This window comes from Homalodisca vitripennis, chromosome X (genome assembly GCF_021130785.1).
Source record: "Homalodisca vitripennis isolate AUS2020 chromosome X, UT_GWSS_2.1, whole genome shotgun sequence".
In the NCBI taxonomy this organism is placed as follows: domain Eukaryota; kingdom Metazoa; phylum Arthropoda; class Insecta; order Hemiptera; family Cicadellidae; genus Homalodisca; species Homalodisca vitripennis.
In genome coordinates, this window is record NC_060215.1 from 137166815 (window position 1) to 137192469 (window position 25655).

At 29.1% G+C, this 25655-nt stretch overlaps 1 protein-coding gene and 1 long non-coding RNA gene across 15 annotated transcripts in view; one reads left to right on the plus strand and one right to left on the minus strand.

Annotated features, from left to right (window-relative positions):
- LOC124369892 overlaps nt 1–18854 on the plus strand; it is a 44262-nt gene extending 25408 nt beyond the window's left edge. For 6 of the 7 annotated variants that reach the window (XR_006923124.1, XR_006923127.1, XR_006923123.1 and 3 more), the window contains 2 exons: nt 14648–14741; nt 15701–16191. This is a non-coding gene — a long non-coding RNA (uncharacterized LOC124369892). Of the gene's footprint in view, nt 1–14647; nt 14742–15700; nt 16192–18551 lie in introns of those variants that run through there. The other variant, XR_006923128.1, reaches the window with a different exon arrangement.
- LOC124369891 (plasma membrane calcium-transporting ATPase 2) overlaps nt 1–25655 on the minus strand; it is a 348847-nt gene that overhangs the window by 33548 nt on the left and 289644 nt on the right. The window lies entirely within an intron of this gene.

Genomic DNA, 25655 nt, shown 5'->3' on the forward strand with positions numbered 1-25655 from the left:
AGTAATGGGGAGTACGGCTGTCCGAGCGGAAGCCATGATTCATTGGGTGAATCATCGCTTCCTCCCTCACAACATCACACAACCATAACATCACATGTTCATTGATGTTTATGTTCCACAATAAGCAGAGCACATTAATGCAAAAATACTAGACTACATCTCATCGTAGTTGCAACAAAATCATATCTACTTTAGCATTCTCTTCGGGTTCCCGATATTTCTGCTTGGAAAGTTAATTTCATATTCTTTACTGCACAGTAAAAATTGTTCTTAAATTGTAACACAGGTAAAGTAAATTTACAATTTTGTTGCAAAAACATTGTTAACAATAAAAGCGAAATATCTTTCTGAAAGTAATATTTCAGAGAAGCAACTAAAACAAAATTAAGCACTTTGAATGTGTCAGCCTTGGATGTTTCGACAGTAACATTTTGGTACGTGGCCTTACAAGAAACAACAAAGCTTAATTAGGAATTTAGGAATTCAGATTCTATCCATCAATGAACATACAACTTAGGATAGAAAGCAACAACAAACTTAAAGGTATCATGCCGCTTATAGAATTATTGTATTCGTTAAGTTTGTACTAATTATTTGTTGTGTTTATAAACAAATAATGGGTTACAGTAATATTACATTTTAGGAGCAGTAAAACCGAGAAAACCATAACATAAAAAACATTTAACAAAACTAAAACTAACTGTAAGAGATCAAACAGTGATCACTATTAACTTCAATAAAAATAAAAAATAAAAGAATCACCAAATAAATTATAAAAAAATCATGTTATAGAAGAGAACAGCCATGCACTAACTGAGCTTGACCTGTACAATAATGATAAGAGAAAGCGATACAGTTACACTTGTGAAGAATATGTGAAAGACAGATCAGTATCAATTGACAAAAGGTGTTCAATTAAATACATAGAAAGAGAGTTTGACAGCCCACACCATACATATATAAAATAGAATTGTAACAGAGTACCACACACCCAGCTAAAAGTTGAACATATTTTTTTTTAATTTCTCAGTTTTAAATATCCAATAATTTTACGATAAATTGAGATGACAAAATAGTTCATTTGTGACAATCATTTCTCATTATAAGGCCATTTTATTGCAAAATTCTTTAACCTCTCAATCTCCATTAACCATTCTCATACCACAGAAAATCAATTCAGTTAATATTTAACCCACTGGCCTAGACACACGAGATTGTTCCAGTTGCTTGTTTCAGGTCTATTTCTAAAAAACACATGTATTTAGAGTATGAAACCGAAGTCCTCAATTAAACGTTTTATGCAACAAAATTTACAGTTTAACCTTTAGATCACAGTGGCATTCACTATTAACAATTTATGTTGTATATGTTAATTAAATATCAGTAAAATAGCGTAGTTATTTGGTTATTATTTTATGCTGAATATACATTATACATACAAGAGTATACAAGAATTTACATATTATATTTAAAATTGTGAAGTGAAGTGAGATAAACAATTAACTATCACTTCCATTTTATGTTGTGTTTTGATTTAACCATTATGTAACCATGAAAATTTTGTTCTATACAGCTTAGCTTATTACCAAGCTTTATTATAAATTTAGGTACTTAATTTATTATTTTATATGTCTGATTCGTTTGTTTTATTTTGCCACTTAAAACTGAAACTGAGGTAAAGTTATAAAAATATTTTGTGTTGACAAAGAAAATGCTTTAGTTTATTTGTATTTCTTTTAAAAAACTTTGAGGTTTGATATACAAAAATATCTTTTTTCCAGTACGTCCATAAATAAAACATGCCAGAATAATTAATTACTGTGCTTACAAAAAGCAAGCAGTTGGAAAAAACCTTCTTATTTACATATATACATACATGTTTTTTACTATGTAAAACAATGTTAAGTATACAAGATATTGGATCTCAGTTTAGAGATATTTGAATTCCTCAGAAGAAGTTTAAACAAAAATTGTTACAATTCTCTAAACTAAAACTATATAATTTCAACAGGTGGTAGGCCAATGGGTTAAAAGAGAGAAATTTATTTCCACTTTCATAAAGATGCAAAAACTTTGAGTTTGTAATATTGGCAGCTTTAACTGCAGTTATTATTAAAAATATACTTGCAATAACACAAATACGAGCTATGATGTCTGTGATTGGATTTATTATTACGTAATTTCAAAGTGTATACAGAATGATCAAAAAATTCATCCATCCCTCCGTAGCTGATCTTATAAACAGTTGCAGATAGAAACATGAAACTTCAGGAAAATTGCAAGGTCAAGGAAACCTAATTCTTGAGAGAAGCACTCAAAGGGGATCTACTGTCTTATGCGAATCTCCCTCGAACATTTTGAAAAGGGAAGAATATAAATACTTTTGACATAAAAGCATTCCCCATAAGATTCATTTTTTATTTGCAACCATTTAAAACATTATGTGACTTTTAAATTTCTTTGTTCATGCAAGTATACACAATGATGTCATGTACGGGGTTTTATAGAAATGATCAATGTTTATTCAAAATTTTCAAATTTGTATTGGATTATTAATTTTACCTAGTTTTGAAGTAAAATATTTTGGTCCATGAACATTAGAAAGTGAAACTTATAAAGCGAAGTCTCATGTGAACAAATATTTGTTTGGCCAAGTGCAGTATGTACAGTGCCATTAATCAGGCTAAGATGTATTAATAATATTAAAGTCCAATACTAAAACTCCAGCTGGGCCAGTTATACAATGCAGCTGTTACTATGAATATTGGGTTAAAAAAAAATATATAATCGTAATTAAAAATTATAAAAGGAATCTGATATCATATTTGATTTTTACTATATTCCATATTTAAGTTTCAATGAACAAATTTATATATAGACTTTTCCTAGTTGCTTTTTATGATTCGTAACTTATGCAACATTTTACCTTTATGAAAACTGAGTCTTTAAATGGCTTACAGGGCAGAGAATAATTAAAAAATACTGTAAAAGTCAAGTAACTGATCTTGCCAAAATTAATAAAACACACCTTTAAATTATTTTCTACCTATAGGCCATCCTGTAACCCAAATTTCATACCGATTAAAATGTTGTGTGGTAAAGAGTCAAACAAACAATAAATATTTTACTAATTTCAGCTGGTGTCTAGCCAAATTTTATGGAAATCATAAGACAAAACTGATATAAAAATGATATTAAATCAGCAGATATCAAAGAAATACGAGTAAAAAATGTTCTTTTTCTCCTGTTTCACTCATCATAATTATTTTTGTATTTTCAATACTGTGTCAACGGGTGTCCTACATTACTATCAATGTCAAAACCAAACGTTTGATAGCCAGTTACAAATTGGAATATACATAGGAGATTTTAATCAGGCCTAAAGCATCTGCCTTTACTGACTTTCTACATATCTCAGCTCTTTCTAGTTGACTTTACAAAAAAAGTGAGTGTACACGCTGTGAGAAGATAAAGGTTAATTAATTAACATTTACTTTCACAATTCATTTGCTTTTATAATTCAGTGCTTAGTTCAATATTTGTAGTTCTTCATTATACTAGTCAGAACTCATTACATGTTAAAAAATCAAGTTAATATAATTAAATTGGAGTGATTTTTTTCAAGTTGGCAAATAAAAAAGTATGAAATTTATGATCTGATGAAAATTATAATACTCAACAATATTATAAACAGACTACAATTTCAATTGTTATATTATATTAATGTTTACCAATTTCTTCACTAAAATTTTTCTTCATTAAGTTTCCTTTACATATATACAATTGTGTAAAATGTCTGGAAACACCTAACACTTTTCAAAACAATATCAGATAATATCTACAAACTTTGCACAACGTTATAGGGCTATTTTAACTACCTTTTTATGAAATAACCATCACACGCCTACATTTGGGGGGGGGGGGGGACAGCCCGTGTGGAAATGTCATGGAAATCTCCAATACAGGCCTAGGTCGATACGCATACTATTTTATTAAACGTCTTTATAATTAGAACATAAAACCGTACACCGCACTTTATAAGCTTTATTCATTACAAGATGGCGGCTACTGAAATAAGACCAGAATTGAACCTTTGAACGATCACCATTTCAAATAGAATGATTGTTTTAGGAACCACTATCAGAAAATAGTACTTACACAAAGTGCTAATTTTTATGAAAGAGATGATTTCTTTTCTCAGCTCCAGGAAATAGTAAGTTTCTCAGATTGACATTGAGATGATATTTTGTTACTTTTGATAAATCTTTCTAGGAACTATATCTAATAAATAGAAATTGATAATATTCCCACTAATATATTATAAAACATTTTTCTTTACAGATGCTACCAATTTTGGAATTCTTTAAAATTTGGAATGCAGCCAAGAGTTTACTAAAAAATTAAAACAGCCATTTAATTTTAGTCACTAGAGGGTTTACGTATTGTATTATTAGTTAGAGTACATTATTTTTAGATTTATGTTTTTGAGTTGAATAAATAATTATGTAAATGTAATGTATTTTTTTTTTTTTTTTGGTTGAGTACTATTCTCTACCTATACTTCAAAATGGCTAGACACCTAGGCGAACTAATTATGGAATATAATAAATATAATTATGGCAGAAAGAATTATATAATTTGTATTATGATGATTCCACTTAAAGTTTGTGAATTGAATATGAAAATTTGTATATATCCTTAAAGTTGAATACAGAAAAGAGCAAAAATCATATCAATAATACTATTAATTTATACAAAGAAACAACAATATGATATTCAGAGGTATATATGTGCAAACATTTAAAATGACAGTAAACCATACATACATAGGAAACTACAAAATTAATATAAGAAAAAGTTTAAAATGCCACTAATTCAATTGCATTAATTTTATTTTACGCGATTAGTTAAAATTTTCACATTTTTTTAGTGCATCCATCAAGTTTTAATTTAACAGAACAACTTTATGCATTGTTTTTATTTCATTTAATTTTTTTAAAGGTATATGAACATATAAAAAAAACCTACAACTCGCATATACATTCATACATTAAATTACACATACAAAAATATAATACAAATTCATTCACGAGATAAAATTTAAAATTATATATGATTTGTGCATTGTCAGCATTAGTTATGATGTTATATTATATTAATATTAGCAAGATTTTGATAAATTTGACTACCACTGTATTGAAGCTTTAAAGAATACAATCATTAGTCTAAATTTTAAATTTTTATTTGAGTTACAATATAAGGCTGGACATGTTTCCTTTAAAAGGAACATTATAATTCTCTTTTTTATAGCAGACATCGATTTTAATATTAATCGATTTTACATTCTCTTATTAACATATTCAATATGCATTGAATTCAAAAATATTTTACATGTGGACATTGAGAAAACAAAAAAATGTATAAACAGTGCTGGATTATATATCAAAGCTAATGCAGAAAGTAACATTCTGAAAAAATAAAATTGACGATTTTCTTGTTTTCTATTAATTTACATTGAACTATTTGTATATCAACTGCTTTAATTGGACTGTTAAATTATTTATAAAACTATCACTGCTTCATTTTGCATTAAGAGACCTTTCTAAGATGAAACTGGAGAAAATAAATAATCATGTTCAAATATTTTAGAATCAATTCTCGTTTATCAAGTGATGAATCAAATGTGGCGGCTCAATAAATAAAAAATAAAACACATAAAATCGCGAGTTGTATAAAGAAAATGGGAAGTAAAAGAAAAACTGACCACTGTTTAATCAGAAAATTAGGAAAAGATTTCAAACCACCAAGGCAATAAAAGCTGGTGTTTCCACTCATTTTCTTACTACAACTAAGTCAATTGCAGCAAGTTTTTATAAAAAATAATTGAGTTTTTAAAGGAGAGGATTGTTTTTATGTACTAGAGGTTAATAACGGATTATAAAATCAGTTTTTTGTGCTCATATGATTTTTAACTGTTAAGATATTAATACTATTTAAACTGTCATACCATTTTAAGTTTTAATTTGAATAGTGACATCTATGCTATGAAAATTCACTGTCTCGTATTTCTGTGACTGTCGGTTTATTTCCAGTCTGGCAAACCCATATTCTTGTTTCTACATTTGAGACACAGGTGGAAAAATTGGTTGTGCAAATATAAGCTGATTGAAAGTGACAAAGGTGAATACAATCAGGGCTGAGCTGAAGCCAGATATGCATCTTATGTAAAGATAGAATAAAACAATCTTGTGTCTAAAATTGTGTACATTAATAGGCGTATGACAATGGTATGAGTATTTTGCAACATCTGTTAGCCAGTGATAAACATAAACCTAGTAAAAATGTTTAAACACGTTTCCTTAATTAACTGATTCAGGGTTTTATAAACCTCAAACAACATATTTTACTTTTCTTTAAGGAATATCTTTAGCGTATTACATTTTTAACTTTGACAGTAAATCATTTTGAACGTACAAAAACCAATAAAGTAATGTCAAACAGCTGTACAAAAATCACTTGATCGAAATTATTTGTTTTCAGAAGTAAATTGTGATAATTTTGGCATAACCTTTTGGATTACGCATTGTCTCTATTTTTCTAATTACTGTGAATGTAATCGGCAGCTGATACAAATAAGATATTATATTCTATAAATTTCTAAACCATTTATCAGCTTCAAAGTTAAACATAATAAAGTGATCTTGTTAGAATACTTTAATTATTAAAGGTGTAATTGAACACCACTACAAATTAAATTAGTTGTTTGGTTTAATATAATCTTGCTAATATTTGGAGTTATTCAAATTAATAATTTACAATTCTTAAACAAAATGTTTACTGTCCCCACATATTAGGCATTACACAAGAAAGACTTTGATATCTAACACATTGCATATAGGCTTATATATTCGTGAGACTAGTGTCTTGGATAAGCATTGTTAACACAACTGACATTATTATAACATCGCTTTCATGAACTGACACGTTTGCTCAATAATCCTAATGGATTTATACTAACAGAGGACTATAATTTTCTAAAACATTTTATATCCTGAATACTGTATTTATACTTAAGACTAAAATATACAATACAAAATATACAAAATACAGTTTTTACACTTAAGACCCGGATTTTGATTTGTAATTTAAAGAAATAAACTATATGCCTTGAGTTATTAACTTTAATAATTGTATTTAAAATAATCGAAATAAGAATAAATATTTACTTCACTGAAGAGATAAATTTGTATTTCCCTACATATACCGTAATTCCACAAATGCGTAATGCATGTGCAGCCTTAAAAATTATTTTTAAGGTAAATATAAACCAGTCTTAGCTTACTTACACACTATGCTCTTTATGTGCCTGAATTATTCGTGTTTTTTATTACAGAGAAGAATATTCAGCTAAAACTTTGGTTCATAATTATGACTGTTAATTGATTATAGACTAAACACTGATACCAAAAAAGATTATCATTATATACTTTGCAAGAATTAATAATTATATGAGAAACTTACGCAAAAATTATCTGATTCAAAATATGTGTTTATCTAAAATTGCAATGTATGACCGAAAATTACTTCAAACATTATTGTAGGTAAATAAGCAAATTGTGACAATAAAACCACAATCTCAAAATATTTCATGAATGTAATGAAGAAAATTTACAGAGTTTACAATGCAGTTGTGATTTGGAAAAATGAGCCTGATTTCTACAGCTATCACTAACTGCCCAATTTCCCGTATGCATATTAAAGTAGTTAACACCGAATTAACAGAAACAGAAGTGTAGTTGTCACACTACAGAAAACTGACAACTTTCCACACCACACCATCAGGCAGTGGTAACTATGGAAGTATAGTAGGTTTTGCAAACAACCTCTCTTTTGGTACCGTCACAAATTCAAATGGATTTGCGTTTATCTGTTCTTTAACTAGAACTAGGCCAGAAACTGTTTTAATGTGTAAATTAACTACTCGTTGAATATATAGAATTGGCCTCTAAACAGAAGCACATTTAAGTCAATTCAAAGATCTCAGATCTTTCAGAAAATAATTCTAGGTTATCTGAAATTATTTTTATGAAATGGGAGCTTAATTATTATTCTGTCATGTTCAGATAATGCGTCGCTATTAATTTTTTTTTTTTTTCATATTGAGTTTTTATTGCAGAAACATTGAAAATAAGTAACTAAAGTGGATTATTGCGATAAATATCTAATGTATCTTTTTATTTTAAGGTAGTAAAGTAATGTATATAAATTAAGGTGAACACACTGAATAAGTGCAGAACAATGTGTAGTAATTTAATTATTGCTGTGCAACAGAAAGGCTGTAACGTTTCATGCGTTTAGCCGCTCCCAATCTACTCAGAACTCTATGATTATGTTGTGCGTTAAGCAATCGAAAAGCGTTACACTACCTCTATGGTGGCAAACAATCGTCCGAGATAAAAATAAAAGCAGAGTATAATTGAAAATCATACAAGAAATAAAACTTAATAGAAGAAAACAAAAAATTTTGAAAAAGAATTACAGAATTCAGATAAGAGAAGTTACTTTGAGAAGAGATGACTGGTGTCATTGCAGCATCACTTTTACTAATGATGACACATAACGGGTGACGCAACGGCGCGCAACCCTTCTGACTACGGAATTGTTAACCACCAGACTAGTCATGCTAACAGACAGCACAGCACAGCACACACAAGACAAGACAAGCCAAGCAGCATCAGGCTCCAACCATGTTCCTCAAATTCAAAACCAAGGAAAGGAGAGTCATTAGGATCAGAATTGTTTGTTTCTATATTAGCCACTGTTACTGTATCTGGTAAATGGTGGAGTGATCGTGTACGTGTGGATGTACTTGTGGTGTTTGTATCGTGTCCGAATGCCAGGAAGTGAAACAAGAAGTGATGATAGAAGTAGAAGCGTTCCTTTAGCGCCAAACAAGGCTTAGTATGTACAACATGGGCGTGTCTCCTGACAGACACATATTTACAATACAAGTGATCATATAATGGGATAATAATACAGCAAATACGTTACCTAAACTTTATTAAAACAAAACTGTGTAACACTTAAATACATATTGAGTACGGTGCGTCAGTGTTACGCAGTGACAATACATATCTCACTGGAGTTTTGAAAACATTATTGCGAACATGTCGACGTGACAACAAGTATTCACGTGACACGGATTCCCAGGTTACCGATATTGCCATGTATCACTCTTTAATTGTTTTTGGAATGCTCAAGTGAAATACAGTTTATAAATTAAGGTTAAAAAAGATGACTTAACAACAGTTCTATACTAATCTTACTGTACATTTATCTCATAAGGGTACTCTTTAAAGCTATGGAACTACTCTTAAATAATTTTATCACAGTCTACAGAGTGAAATAAATATGACACAACTGATAATATACCTTTACAAACATCAACACCATAAAAATATGGTCGACAGTTTATGTAAACAATTAGACTAGATTCATACATAGACTAAGTCACAAATATCTAATACAGTATTAACCATAGCTAGAAAAGTAGTAGAGAGTAAGTCAACATTACATTTATCTTACAACTAGACATAAGAGTAATTCATAAACATGAACAATATACATCACAATATTCCGCTCAAAATCAACAGCGTGCAAACCTCTACAACTCTGGGTTTTGTTTTTCACTTGTTAAATAATTTGTTTTTGTTTCACTTACTAGTATTTGTTTGATTTGTTACTTAGAAATAGTTTTTTTTTCAAACAAAGACTGCCTAAATATAGTGTAACAATTTAAACACAATTAATATGGTAATTCCTAATATTTATTAGAAAATAAAAGCATTGTTAATATACTGCATTTTGTAGATAAAACATGATGACAAATGCATTAGGTTTTGTATGAAGTCTGAATTAATAATATTTTTTGCAATTTTAAATTACCATATTTTAAGTGTTTAATTAGCCCAAACAGTAGAAATAGAATGCTGTAGAAATCAATAAACATTATAAAACAAATTATTAGTTACTTGGAAATATAAAATAAAAACTGAATATTTATAGATACTAATAAAACTTTCAAAAAAACTAGAAACTTTTTTATACACCAAATATAATAACTTAACAAGGGGTAGTGCACAAAAAAGAACAAAATAACGACCAAAGAAAAAAGCAAAATAAATAGGAGAGATCAACAGTGTATTAAACAGTGTATTAAGTGTAAAAAGACATTAAATGTGAGAACTGGTTAGTGATCCACAATGTCCAATAAAATTCTGTCCTACCATTATCAGAAAATAGCTGTAGGTTCCTTACTCAAAAAACGTCACAATTCTGGCAACTTTTATCGACATTTATCAAGTTCACGGTCATAACTATTAACTAATTAGGCCTAAACAGCAATCCTTTCAATCTTGGTTTTGATCTTTGTTTATCCTTATTGAGAGCTTTGTTTTAAGAACGACTGATGGCTTACTTTTAAAAATAGTTAATCAGGCAAAACATCATGCAGCATTGAAAAAGTGTTTACAAGCATATGATTAAAACAGAATCAATTATAGCTCAGTTTTGGTAAAAGTTTAAAGTACAGTAAAAGGCTGATTGGGAAATATTGTCGGTAAGACGGCTACGATAAAGTAATCATCAGATAAATGGCTCATTTGTACCATAAAGAGAGATCGCCACCTACTATATGTGTGAATAAAATTACGAATACTGATGACAAGACATTGATATCTAAGATTAACAACCATAACGGGATGGACTACGTTAACATAAAACAACATATAACATTATCAGGTGATAGGAGTAACAGCAACTTGTAAACGAATGCAATTTTCAACATCCTGTGATAACTCAAGTGCCCAAGGTCATTGTTTATGCCATAACTTCCGTAATTACCATGTAAAGACTACAGAAAGATAATCTTTTAGATTGGCATGTCTGGCTAAAATGGCAGCATAATTTTCTGCCAAAGTTCAACCAGAGTTAACTAACTCATTAGTGATTATCAACAAACCTGGTAAAATAATTTCGGTTCAGAGTTAATCAAAATTTGTGCAATGGCAAAATTAAGCAACATCAATAATAGTGAATATGAAATCTGTGCTGGCCTCATCAGTATGTGATTGGACAGACGACAGTGGAAAGCACCAATAATGTTGTAAATGTTACATAGTAATAGAATAACTATATACACAACAATTAGCTAGATTTAGGCAATTTTAGCACACTCTTCCTGCCTAAATGTGTCCAGTAGTCAGTGTGTAAGTGCTACACAAATAAGTAAAGTAGTGAACTTGAACACTTACTGGTCCAACAGTTGCGATCTTGTCTGCACATACAGTACTGACAGAATAATAACTTCCTACACACTGACTAATGAACATGAAATGACAGTACTTGAAGATCATTTTGAACTAAAACATAGATAATAAAAATAATCGATCAAGTGTTCTGCTCATTTTACAGCTGGTCAAAAAAGTTTCAATACAATTTTATTTATATTTTTTCACAGTAACACAATTTAGAAATAAGAATTCACCTTGTATTTGAGCATTCTATTTCGAGTTGCCTGAAGAATTTAATTTTAACAATAAAAAAATACAAATATCAATAAGTTATCTATTTTTCAATACCCATGTGCATCTGAATAAACTTAAATAGTAAAAGTATAAATCAGTATTCTTGTACTATCATCTAAGTTATCATGATATGGCATAATTGTTGTATAAGCCTAGAAAGTACATGGTACAGTCCAGTCAATCTTTGTATACCATATAGTAATACTTCAATGTAATTATACCACTAATGTACTGAAAAAACTAATAATATTATTTTATAGCAACACAAATAAACAATGCATTTTGAATGTTCATTATTTTTTCTATAAACATTTACAACTTAAAATTGATTTGGTATAGTAATATTTGTACTATAAAGTATTTTAAAATACTTTGGTGTAATTTTTATAATTTCAACCTGCTAGATGTTTAAATTAAGTAAAACTATATGGATGGTCGTTCCAAAATTTTCTTAATGACATTGAAAGAAATAAAACTTTCATTTAACAAGAAACAAGTGTGCTTAATCACCAAAATACTTAATACTCAACATTAAATTTCAAAAACAAACAAAAGTATTTTACAAATTCTAAACACATTAAAAGAGTTCAACTTATGCACATATGTATACCTAGCTCAAAGTTGTATGCAATCACTTCAGAAGCACAGCTTCGATGATGAAAGAATAATATAAAAGAACTTCAAAACCGACCTCACCAGAAGGCATAATCTACCAACAGGATTGTTTGATGGAGGTAAATACCTCATTTTACGGTACTTAAGCATAACCTGGGTCTTTTCACCATTTATATATATACTATCATTATATCTATGTAATTAATTGTGTGTATAATACTCAATATAGTTTCATATTTCAATGACACAATTCAATAAACACCAGAAAAGAGAAAATATCATGCGTTTATAGTTTATAATAGACTGAACAGATAATTTAATAGTAAAACAGTTTTTTTTTTAAATTTAAGAGTTTACCATTAAACCCATTTTAATTAAATCAGTTTATTGTATAGTTAGGCTTAATTGATGTTCTGTATTGACTTGGCAGTTGCAGTATAATGCTGTGTATGTTGAATGATAATCATATTTACTGAATCATTTGAAAGCTTTCAGACAAGTTTCAAATGTTTTATTTCGACACATTTTTGCACTACAAGTGTAACCTTTTTTCGAATATAAAATTTTGAAAATATGCATTTCTATTACAATAATACATAATTATATGATTGACTTCTTAAAAGTTTACTTACACATTTGTGAGCTAGCTATACATAAGTGTATACATATTGAACTCTATGTAACAACATTTTAAAATTAAACACTATCTTGATAAACATAATCTTATAATAGAGAGTGCTTGGTGACCAAAATTCTTAATCCAAACTAGTTTGACTAGATTATGCTTTGAAAATGACACAAAATGTTAATTGCAATAATTGTGTACTCAACAAATAATATCAGAAATGGTAATTACGTATAAAAACAATATAACTAAAACAGACACTGAAACTTTTCTGGTCGTGGAGCTGTATTGTATCTTTTGTAAATTTACATCACATTAATTTAATCACAACCATCATTTCAACAATGTTAAAATTTAAATATATCTCACAGAAAATATATTTATTTTATTCACTAAATCACAATAATAGACTAGTTTGGTTACTGGATATTGTTTGGCACATAAGAGTACAGAGGTCTTGCTGGGTTTCATAATAAATATATATGCAATAAATTCATGCTAAACAGGGAATTGTTACACAATAAAAAAACAATTTCAGGAATTAATATTACCCATTATTATTGTGGTACAATAATTGTGTAGGTGCAACTCTAATTACAAGGTTTTATAAATTATCAGTGTTATTTATAAATAATAATTTTTTTTAAATTCAGTCCAATTTAATCATCAAAACAATCACAATTTTTACTGTTACACTTAACGAAATGAAATACATGTGTACCTTCATCCGTGCAACAAGATTTTAAGACATTTTGTAAAGAAAAAATAACAAATTTATTTTTTTAATTGCAATTCTTCAAAAAATATTTAATTTTTCCAAAATATATCCCCTTGAAATTAGGATTCTATATATCTTTTACGTTTAGGCAATGCCGTTTAATCACAGTTAAGCATCCTTCCAGGGCAAGTATTTTTTTTACTATTACTTCACGCCATAGAAATTTATTGCATGGTCCAGATATGTCCTTGTAATCAGAGACAAAATACACTGGCAGGAGTACAAATATAAGAACCAAATTAGAGGAAGGAAAGAGTATTTATTTACCCTGATAGATTTCTTTGGCAACACTTAAATGTTGATTTTCCTTATGAAAATATTACCTAAATATGTATTAAAAAAACTTGCAGCCACTATCTCTTTTACATAAATCAGATGGAACACTGAAATATACATAACATTTGGAGGACCCTTTTAAGAAAGATGAATACCAACATATTACACAAACATCCAATGTTTACATACTAGACATAATATACTGTTCTTGTCTCAAAAGATATACTGAAACGTCTGGATTGGGATATTGTTTGGGTTCCCTTTATTTTAGTTATATTTTTACAAGAAAAAAAGTTTTTAAAGATAACTGTGTGCAATAATAAATGCAATTTTATTTAAAAACTGAAAAATTACAAACTTTAGTGTCATTCATTCTTTTCACATAGGATTAAAACTCATTTTTTACGACTGTTGTAGAAGAATTTTCAGTGACTTACAGTTTATAAACATTTGTTAAGTTTATATATATATATATATATATATATATGAATTGAAATTGTTACAGCGCAGTTAAATTGTTAAACCGCAGCAGCAAAATCAACCTTGTAGAAGTTTATTAAAAGTTATTTATTTTGGGTGCACCACAATTTGACAGAAGAATGGAAGAACAGCGATGTTTACAAACATCAACCTGGGATATCTTATGGTTTTTAACAGATTCTTTTTAAAATATATCATCAGTGGTGAAGAAACATTTTACCACTTTGTGTTGTTTGACAATGACAAAAAAAGTGTTTATATAGGTTTTATTTGTGGTTTTTTTTATAGAGAGCCCTTTAATACTGATCAGTTGAAGCCTGTTTTGTTGGAAAGACAGAAGACTGTTACAGCAGATCAGCACACTCAATATGATCCTTGCCAGGTATGCATGACTTGAACATAAGTGGCATCATTTTATACTTTTCAAGCTCAAATTTTGGAGTTTTTTCAGAAAATTGGTAATCATCTACCTTAAGCAGTTGACCTTTCCATTTGTGACAGCAAAACACTTTCATAGTAGTTTCTTATTGTTTATAAACAAGAACTGATGATATGACTTTATTATGAAAATTGGACGACTGTATGTTTTTGATATATGGAAAATTAAATTTCAAAGAGAGTGTTGATGCTGGTTAGATTTTTTGTGCACAACTGGCGTTTCATAAGTTTAGCATAAAAACTCCACTTGTCTCAAAACATTTCACATGGCCTTAAACCCATGATATAGAATAATATTAAAATTGTTTCAAGTTAATTAAAAATACAATGGTTTTATTTGTCTAGTTATATTAGAGACAGAGACACAATGTACAAAGTGAAACGGAAACTTACAAATACGAAATGACCCAAGAAAACATTACCAAGCTTTAAAAACATGGAAGCTTTACTATTCACTAATAATTTAGCACTTCTTGTTTGTTTATTTAATCAATGGGGTAAAATATGTCAAGAGAAGTTTGTGAAACATCTACCATACAGTGAAACTCTACTTTAAACAAAGACCCAACTACATTAGAATAGAGTGTAACATATCATATGGCTGTCTCTACCTACATTTTTCACTTTAGGTGTTATGCTACAGATGTACACTTCAGTTATGTGAGCATCAGAGTTAACTAAAAGGACAGTAATGATTAAAATGCTTAGTTAAGGGATTCACTGATCATTAAAGAATTAATAGCAGTGAGTCTCATATCAATTTGTATGAGACTCATCCCAAATATGGTAGAATACATTTTACACCATAGACAGTAATGTATAAATTTAATTATAATCCGTGTAACAGGCTTTATTGATTTTTAATAAAAAACAATGTATTTATTAACATGTTTCCTTTCTTAGAGAGACGTCTGCTGCCCCTAGGTGCCGCAGCACATACTTTTGGGACCCTCTAGACTGTGGTATTCTGTCTCATAAGATCTAAGTACAAATAGGCCCCATGGACAGTTTAATCCATCTGAAGTAAAAGATTGGCTGCAAGTTTAAGACAATTTATTGTAATTTACACCTAATAACAAATATATTGCAAATTCATAACAATAGTACATGACATTATAAAGTCATTCTGTGATTCACAAATTACATTGCTTTCTTAAAAACCAATTACATAACTAATGAAACTGCAGTACCTTTTAAGATGTTTAGTGCAAGTAGAAATAGATTTGAGCAACATTACGTAAAAATAGTAATTAAAATGTGTGGTACTTATTGGTAAAAAAATCCAATACTCTGTGTTTCCTCCATGTGGTACAATGTAATTCTTAAATTAATTAGAATATATTTATATACAGGATGAAAAACTAAAAGTCAATAAACTAACATGGAGTATGAAACGAGATCACTCTACCCATGGCCAAGTCCAAAGTCCAATACCTTATTTAGTACATTATAATTTGCTGCTTCATTTGTATTTGTTCAAAGGCTAAATACGTTTATAATTAATATTTTTGGCGTAATAAGCAAATATTATGGTCAGGTTTGGGAACTATGGCTGTTGCAAAGTAACTTTTGTGTCAGTACCTTCAATTACCAAAATGTATATGTTATTTAAATTCTTTAATTCCCACCTATTTGTGAAAGTTAATGGTAGCAGTGTGTGGATACAATTCATGGAACTCTGGGTAATTGGCCCAGCACCAATTATAATTGGTAGCTTTTGTCACATCTGTACATAAAGATATTTTTGTCCACATTGGTATGAAAAGACACAAAGCTTTATGAAATGTACCACACCCAAAATTTTGAATAAACTAGAAAGTACATAGATTGTGCTGACCTAGAAATATTCCACGAGTCGCATATTTATATTTTTTACAGTTTTAAAATTGGTAGAGGCAGATTTTTTAATCATTCTGTATATATAATTATTGGTCACAGTTATGCAGTAGGAACCAATAGTACTGGAAAGTGGGAGTTTAAATAAATATTAATAAATAGAAATAGTTTTAATGAGTACCATTTTTATGAAAGATAATGCAAAAAATGCTACTGTTAAAAATAAAACCTGGTAAACAAATTCTTTATTACAATTTTCTCAGACTTCATACATTCAGACAAAACGTATTAGCAATCAACAAATTTATAAGGTTTGTGGCTATGCCTATATTGGTTCTCAGTACTAAATTGAAATCTACAATTTAAAATTAATACTTGATTTTGTGTATAGATTATTTTTAAATTCTTGGTTAATAAGAAAACTTGTGTGTGAAACCAATTTCACCTAATATAAAGAATTAAATATATTTTGTTTAAGCAATTTTATTGATCTTTTAAAAATCTATTTTATTTGTACAGTACAAGAATACCTATGAAATGTAGGTAGTAGTAGAATTGCTGAAATAAACAGAAATATTTATGTGAGTATCAGTAAAACAAGGTTGTGTATATTAGCACATCTGGTTCTAGCAAAAAAAACCAGAGAGTAAGGTTTGGAATGTTATGAATGCTGCCACATACAAAATGATAATGGTATAATTTAAGACCAATACGAAAAACATACACATTGTAAGTGTCTCACCAGTGATAACTAATCTAAACTGTATCATGGGAATGTTATTGTTCTGATCAAAAGTTTAAGTAATTGTATATAATTGTTCTTCTTCTGAATTATTTTACCAGAATAAAGAAGATGACTTCCTCTCTTTTCACATTATTCTGCACACTTTCCAAAGAATATCGAACTGTGAGAAATTCAACAAGCAAGATGATAACAAGAGTTGGTACAATATAAGATGGTACAGTACAAAACCCAACTCTTAACAGTTTTGATGACCATTGCTTTAGTGAACAATTTTGTTACACGTGTTTATAATTAAGGCATTGTACTTTGGATTAAAGGCCAAACACCTTAACATTAACAATTTCTCACTAATGCCAAATAAAATATCATACATAGTAAAAGTGTTTTATTCCTGTTTGGTTAAAAGTATTGCAAACTATATAACTTAGAAATATCAATAAAAATTAACAAAAGCATAAGTAATGATACCACTGAGTACAAACAGAACGTATATTAACAAAACTGTGTTAATTACATTAGAGGATTGTAGTTGAAGACATTTGGTATGAAAATTTATTGTAAAAAAATCAGTATGAACATACAAGTATTTGGAAAAGTTTGATTTGTGGCTGCAAAAGCAAATACTCAATAAAAAGAGCTATGAAATTTACTTGATTGACTCATAAAGATGTGCACCCACTATTCTGAGTGTAAAACACTCTTTCACTAGTAATGAATGCAAACTAGTACTGCACATGTAACTAATTTAATATTAAAATTTTAAGATGTGTTGTTTTAAGTTTTACTGAAAAAAAAAAAAAAAAAAAAAAAAATAGATATTTGAATGTGGTACTGTATTGGTTACTCAACAAATGAAGGGACTTCGTTATAATATAAGAGTGGACAAGAAGGTTTGTAACAGCTTGTTTTTAGAATAAGAATTCTTATTAGTCTAATGCAGAGCCTTTTACGGTTGTGCGACTTCTATGGCAGACTTACAAGGTGAATATATTTTACATTTCTACCTGAGAAATACACATTCTCTGGTATCATTCAAACACTCATGTGAATAATGTGTTTTAATTGATTTACAATGCTCGTCACTGGCCTCGAAGCCATACTATATTATTACGATTTCCAGGCCATTGGACGCTTGAATACCGGAAGTTTACAGTGAAATCTTTTTTGTTTCAGAAGTTAACCTTTCAAGATACGTTTCAACAATAAACAACATAGGTGTACAGTTTAAGTTCCAATTAGATGGACCCTTTTGAAAATATTCCCACGTTAAGAGCTGGAAGGTTTGAACAAAACAAAAATTTTTATTATTTGGTTGATTTCAATATAAACAAAAATTTTTGTTACTTGCCTGGTTTTGTTTTTAAATAAACAAAACACAACACTGGTTGTGCCTGCTGCTTCATTGACTCTTTATTTCTGCAATTTTAAAGTTTTTCCATGACTGCTATTTAAAATAAAATTTTAACCAATATTCAATTTAATATATATTTGTTTTTTATAAAACCTCACAAAAAAATTACATATCAACAAAATTGCGCTTTTATAACTTAAACGAAATTTTAAGTTTTTAATAGTTTAAACCTTTGACACATTTTGATATACTCAGTACGTCTGGTGTTTCCTATTTCATAGACGTTCTGTTTCAGAGCAATATACACTTTAAATTATTTTACTCATATATAACTTAACAAGGCATTAAATAAGCGATTGAATACTAGTAATTGTCAAACAGATATATTTCATAACCACAAATACTTTGTAATACATCACCTTTGATGTGAGATAACTGAAATTTGCTAACGGCAGTTACTGAGTTGTGCTGTTCAAGTTTACGTTTCAACATGGCGGATTACAGTTTATTACAAATATAGATTATTACGTTTCTATTACTTGAAATCATTAAATTGTGATTAATTATGTGATCTGTAGAGTTAAGAGAAAGCGCAGGGTGTTAACAGGTAGGTCTATTTGTAAACCAATGCACTATCTATGATGATAGTAGGTGATGCAAAGTGTTCTGTGTGATTTTTACTTGTACAATTATAAATCTTGATTACCAGAAAATATACCAATCATAAACAAAGTAATCTATTATCTTGATATTGAATTATAGTTAGAAACGAAATTCAGCCAAATTAATTTACACAGTAAGGGTTGAATAGGTAAAAAAGTGACTGTTTAAGGGTTAATAAGATTTTTGGCAACAAAGTAAACTTTATTCTACCTTAATATATATACATTATCTTGTAATTATCAATCAGATATTACACTAAAACTTAAATGAAACTAATACATAAATTAATGCACCTCTAAACACATCATTAGCAGATGTAACTAAAGCTTTTTTGTCTAATCACATATTGAAATCGTTTGTAACAATGTCATTCTTCATAAGAAAACTAAGAAGAAAAAAAGTTTAAAAAAATTGGGATATTAGTACTTGAATCACTAGATTGTTGTGTGTTCCCAGATCGAACAGTACCGGTTTCGAAACCAAAAGATCTGAAATACACACATAAACCCAGCATTTACCAGCTCATGTGTTATATGAATTTTCAATAAAAGTAAAAAAAGAGTATTGCACTTTTCAATACTTGGGGAATGTTTTTATAAATTGTTACTAAAACGAAGTGGTTGGAAAGAAAAGATTTATGGTACGTAGATTGAACATGCTTTTATCATGAACACTAAAAAAACATATTATACGCGTAAATCATTATTAGTATGAACTTGTTTTGAACGTGAGAAAATAGTTCACTGTTTTTAATGGTGCAGAATATAACCCACAGAAAATGATTTTTGATTGGAAACTGATTAAGTATGTGCATTTATTACTATGCAAGGGCTTACTTGGATAAAATATTAATAGTTTAAATTGGTTTACTATCACACAGGAAGTATGACATTTGTTGACAATCCAATGTTTTATTGAGCAACACCATTGATCAGTTGATCACTCTACGACCAGGTGTTACACAGCAGCGGAGAGTGGCTGTGACAGAGTGAGTGGTTCTTGCTCGGCTACAGTGATACACAGCTAGAATCTCCAAGTATGCCTTATCTACTTATATCTCAATTACAATTGAATTTAAGTGAATATTGAACTATTCCACAGTTAAAATTCATTGGAGTAAAACAGCATTTTTTTTTTATCTACCTAGTGTAGGATTTTAATAAAGGGCACCAAATAATTTAAAGTATTCAGTAATATTAGTAACTGATAACAAATACATTTGATTAATTCACAATAAATAATCTTTGAGTAGATATGTTTTCAGAAGTAGAACTCTCTCATCTGTCATGACCAAGGGTGACATCTCTTAGCCAACTACTAAAGGTTTTACAATGTCCAATAATGATCAGCATAATACAGTTTAAAACAAGAAAAAAACGTTTTAATTTGTAATCACGTACAGTGACAATGACTCGTAATACCATTGCTAATACTGACAAATCTGATCACAATTGGATTAAAACGATTAATACGGTCTGTAAATACGAAATCGAATAATCCTCATTTAAATTAAAAATAATGGGACCATGCATTCAAATAACTATTAACTGCAAAGTATAGGTGCATGTATGGGACATGTTTCTACATTCTACTTTACATTTCACTTCTAGTTTATACTTACTATTATGCATAGTATACCACTACATAGAATTTACAACACAATGAAATCAAATCACATATACTTAAAAAAGAACACTTTTAGTTATAACTAATCTTCTTTTAGTTCAATCTATTTTTCATGTAGGACTAACAAAATTTGCACAAAAGTGTATTTTCAAAAGGTTCATTTTCCATTTCATTAACTTCTAATATACATACTTCAAATATTGCATATATCAGCTTCTTATACCCACTTCTTGTAATGATTGAAGGTTATTGAATATTATAAGTAATCTTTATCTTGTTATCCTCTGTGTTGTACTATTGGAAGGTTTCAGTGTTTGCAAAATTGTGTTGTTTATTTACCAGTTTATTACCTTCATTTCTAATTACATATTTACCGTACATGCTATTTTTTATTTTAAAAAAACCAGCCTTGTTTATGCAATCACATAGTTGTAGCTTTTTACTAAAATATCTTGACATATTTCATGTCAGAAACCCTGAACTTTCCTAAGAACCTTTCTTAAAGAAATTCCATAATATACTTGTTTAATAGAATTTAAACCGAGAACCAGGCTTTTACATTTTTTCTTTCTTAAATGTCCGTACTGTTTTATTAGTATCATTGGAATCAGAATAAGAAGAACTACAGTGTACTAATTGCTAAGCATATGAAACAATTTGGAAATACATATTCGAAGTTATACTCGGTTAGTTTGTCTTAGAAAAGAGCTCAGAAAATTATGGGGAATACTCTTTATTTCAGTTTCGAGTTGTTGGCTGTACAATGTGGGACTTTAAGAGTGAGTTTAGGGTAGTACAGGATCAGATCTTGTACCTGTACTGACTTCATCCTTATTCTGTCTGATACTATCCTGCAAAAACCAGTGGTTCGTGTATGGAGACTAAATTGGAATTTTGCTGATAATAACACTGATACTTGTATTTGTGTATAATAAAAATCAAAACTCTTGTTAACTGTAATATTATTGAAATGTTATGAAAAGATTAATCATATTCAAAACCAATACATTTCTATTGTTAACAGCATGCTGTGTCCCTGCACATATAGCCTACCACACTGTGATTCTTCTTTGGTTGAAAACTTATAATTACAATTAACAATGGATCGATCTTTCGGTAATTTAATGCCTCATTAAGCAATAAATTAAACTACAAATTATATTGTATGTTTTCCATATACTAAGAAATCACAGTAAACGGAGTCCAGCCATTTACTTGACTCAGTTTTGATAATATAGATTGTAAGCAATACCCTTTAGAAGTACCTAAAAAAAGTGTAATTCTATAAAGAACCATATATTTAAGAAGCAGCTTATATAAATATGACAATTAAATTTAAATATTCATCATTAATTGTGCATAATGATTAGCATATTATATAACCTTCACACATAGGTTAAATGTGATTGTTCTGTTTATGTCTCTAATTGTTTGAGAGGTAATTTATTATTACATTTACTTCCTTGAAATATAAACAACTTGTCATAAACCAGTATATTGTGTTGAATAATTGTGATTTACTTCTGTACCTAGTTTTATGGGATAGTAAAGGTACTATACCAAAGTAACGATAATGTCTCAAATGATTTATCCATAAGTAATAAAGTTTTATATACATAAATGGGAAGAGTCCTTAATTTCTTGTAAAATAAGATTTCACCAATGAAAATTAGTTATAACTAATGGTAGAAAACGTACAGTTCACGGTAAAAGTATTATTTTTCACATTTAAAATAACAGAAAGCTCAATCTTGCCCTAATGCTTTCCAGTCCAATAAGTATTAAGGACCTGACTGGTCCTTCTTGAAACCGTGTTATTGTCTTTCTGTCCATCTTCAAACTTGGTACATACATTTCTGTTGGTTCGAAGGAAGAGCTGTGTCGACATCTTCTCACTACAAGTAATCATATTATCAAATAGTATTGCTATATAATATAACAAGTTGAGACTTGTTAAAAACCTACAATTACGTTTCCTGCATAGCCTCAACGCTAACGTTGTCAAGAGTTATGAAACATCCCGTACCTATTACAGGCAATCCACTTATCAAATAAAATTCCTTTGGATATTCTTCTCGAAAGGAATAAATAGATTATTATGTATAACATTACGAAATATAGTGATATTTTCTAGATATGTCAACAGAACAGTGTGGTCCCAGGACCCTGTATATTCAGGTTACAGACTAACTGGTACTATTAAGACAAGTACATACACTAGCTCACTATTTACAATCAAGTTTAAATGTGGTCAGGTCAATATTCAGAAAACACTAACTTATTGTGGAAATATATACAGGGTGTTCATAAGTCAATGAAGGGGTGATATGTTATCCAGTGACTAACCCAAATAAAAAAAATAACCGTTAAAAAATTGCTGTTTAGTTTTTAAGCTTTTACAAATTAAACAGACAACTATTCTGGATAAATATTTTAGGCGCCACTGTTATATACAATTAGAACTTCTTGAAATTGTTTTAAACTGAAATATATTAGTAAATCAGGCATAGTTCAATATCAGTTGTAAGCTATAAATTTGTTTGTTAATCAAAAACATAATTTCAATTTTAAAGTATTTGAATAAATTATATTCAAATTCAGCAGTTTGTTGCAACAAAACTATTTCTGTAATTAATTGATATTTAAGTTTAGATAAACACAAATAATGAGTATTACAAATTTACAATTACTAGTTTCACAATACAAACTCATTGTATTTCTCAATTTTATTTAAAAAATCAACGTTTTTAAGAGATCGTAAAAATGAGTTGAAGTAAAAAGTGTTACTTAATTGTAGACACTTTATTGCATAATCTGTAGAATTTGAGTATGGTTATTTCACTTCACAAGACAATATTGATTGAAATTAACTGGACTTGAACTGTACCTGATTTACTAACATTATATTGCAGTGAAAATTATAATTCAAGAAATTAAATTTTTATGAGGGTGGTGCATGAAATATCCATCTAAAATAATTATTTATATAAATTTTAAAAAGTGTTGATATATTAAAAACATAGCAGTGACTTTCATAAGAATTATGTTTTGTTATTTGGGCTAGTTACTTGCTGATCTATCGTTCCTTTGAATATTACCATTAACTTACATGACACCCTGTATATAAATACATACACAAATACATATATATATATACGTATATACAATCGTACATAATATTTACTACAGTCTGAACACTTGTTATGAACAGATAAAAATTCCATTTCACAATATACAACTTTATTAATGTAATAACTTTGTTCGTTTAGTTGATTAACGTCATTTGAGATCCAATACTTCTTCTAATCGCATATACAACTCTAAAAATATAAAATACATACTGATTAACACTTAACTAACCTTTTCTGATGAATAATATGTCTATATACATGCAGTATAAAGATCTGTTATCTTTCTTTTGATCAATAAGTCATTAGTTATTGGCGATACAATGATGACAATAACATTGAGTATTAGCATTCACAGACTCAACAACTAGGTCTGTAACTAGAACTGATGTTATAAAGAATCACAACCGGTTCACCATCAATGGATATTACATTGATTTTATCTACATGTACGAATGTTTTGCTGTTTTTGTAACAAAGACAAACTTACTATTTATTTGAAAGAAACGTTATCGAGACTCTAAAAGTATTAAAGTTTAATACTAGCCTATACATATTGTAAAGTTTCCTATGAATATTAAATTTCAACAAAACAAGTAACGATAGCTAATAGACAAGTAAACTTCACTTGAGCATTAGGAATTCATTACGAATTTTCAAAGTGGCAAACGACTTAATAACAAAGAGTTAAAAATTCATTTCAGTGAACGGTTAAATACACAGAAGTACGGAATGCAATTGGTGGGAAATGACAAAGGTCTGAAATAAACAAATCAAACAAGTAGTAGGGCGTGTAAAGGTAATGAATAAAAAGGAAAGTCAGATAGGAAAGAGGAGGGGAGGGGGAGAGGGGTTTGAGCACTGTGCAGGTTGGCGTAAACCAATCCAACCGTCCTCTTCTTGCTGCCTCTAATCGCCATTCTGTGGTGGAATGCCAAAATACTATTAGACACTTATACGGAACTAAAATCATTGTCAACACCTGTAAACAGTTTTTTTACACACTGAAACTTATGTTTTAGTTCATATGTATATATAGAAATACTATTCAGACAAGCATAAGTTTCAAATTTCGACAAGGAATATTTCAGAAATTGTTTATTTTTTTGAAAAAAGATTAAATACACAAACTACCTTGACCAAAGAGAAAAAATTTAAGTACAAACACCAAAAGAGTAAAATTAAGATTATTGCTTTGAAAACACGCAAAATTACAGTGCAGAAAATTATAATGTAACTAAGTGGTAGCTCATGCAGTCTTTATTTTGACACTGTACATCTGTGAAAACCGAATAGGTTTCTAACACCTACGTGGAAAGGGTTCAGTGGGGTTTTCTAACAGGAAAGGGTTCAGTGGATTTTTCCAATGAACTTTGTATTTTAAAATAAGTTTGCTACTGTTCTCACTGCTTCAATATAATCTTAAAATAAAGCACAACAGCGCTTAGTAGTTTAGTAAATAATTTGTTTAGATAGAAACAATAGTGCATTTAAAAGAAATATTAACGG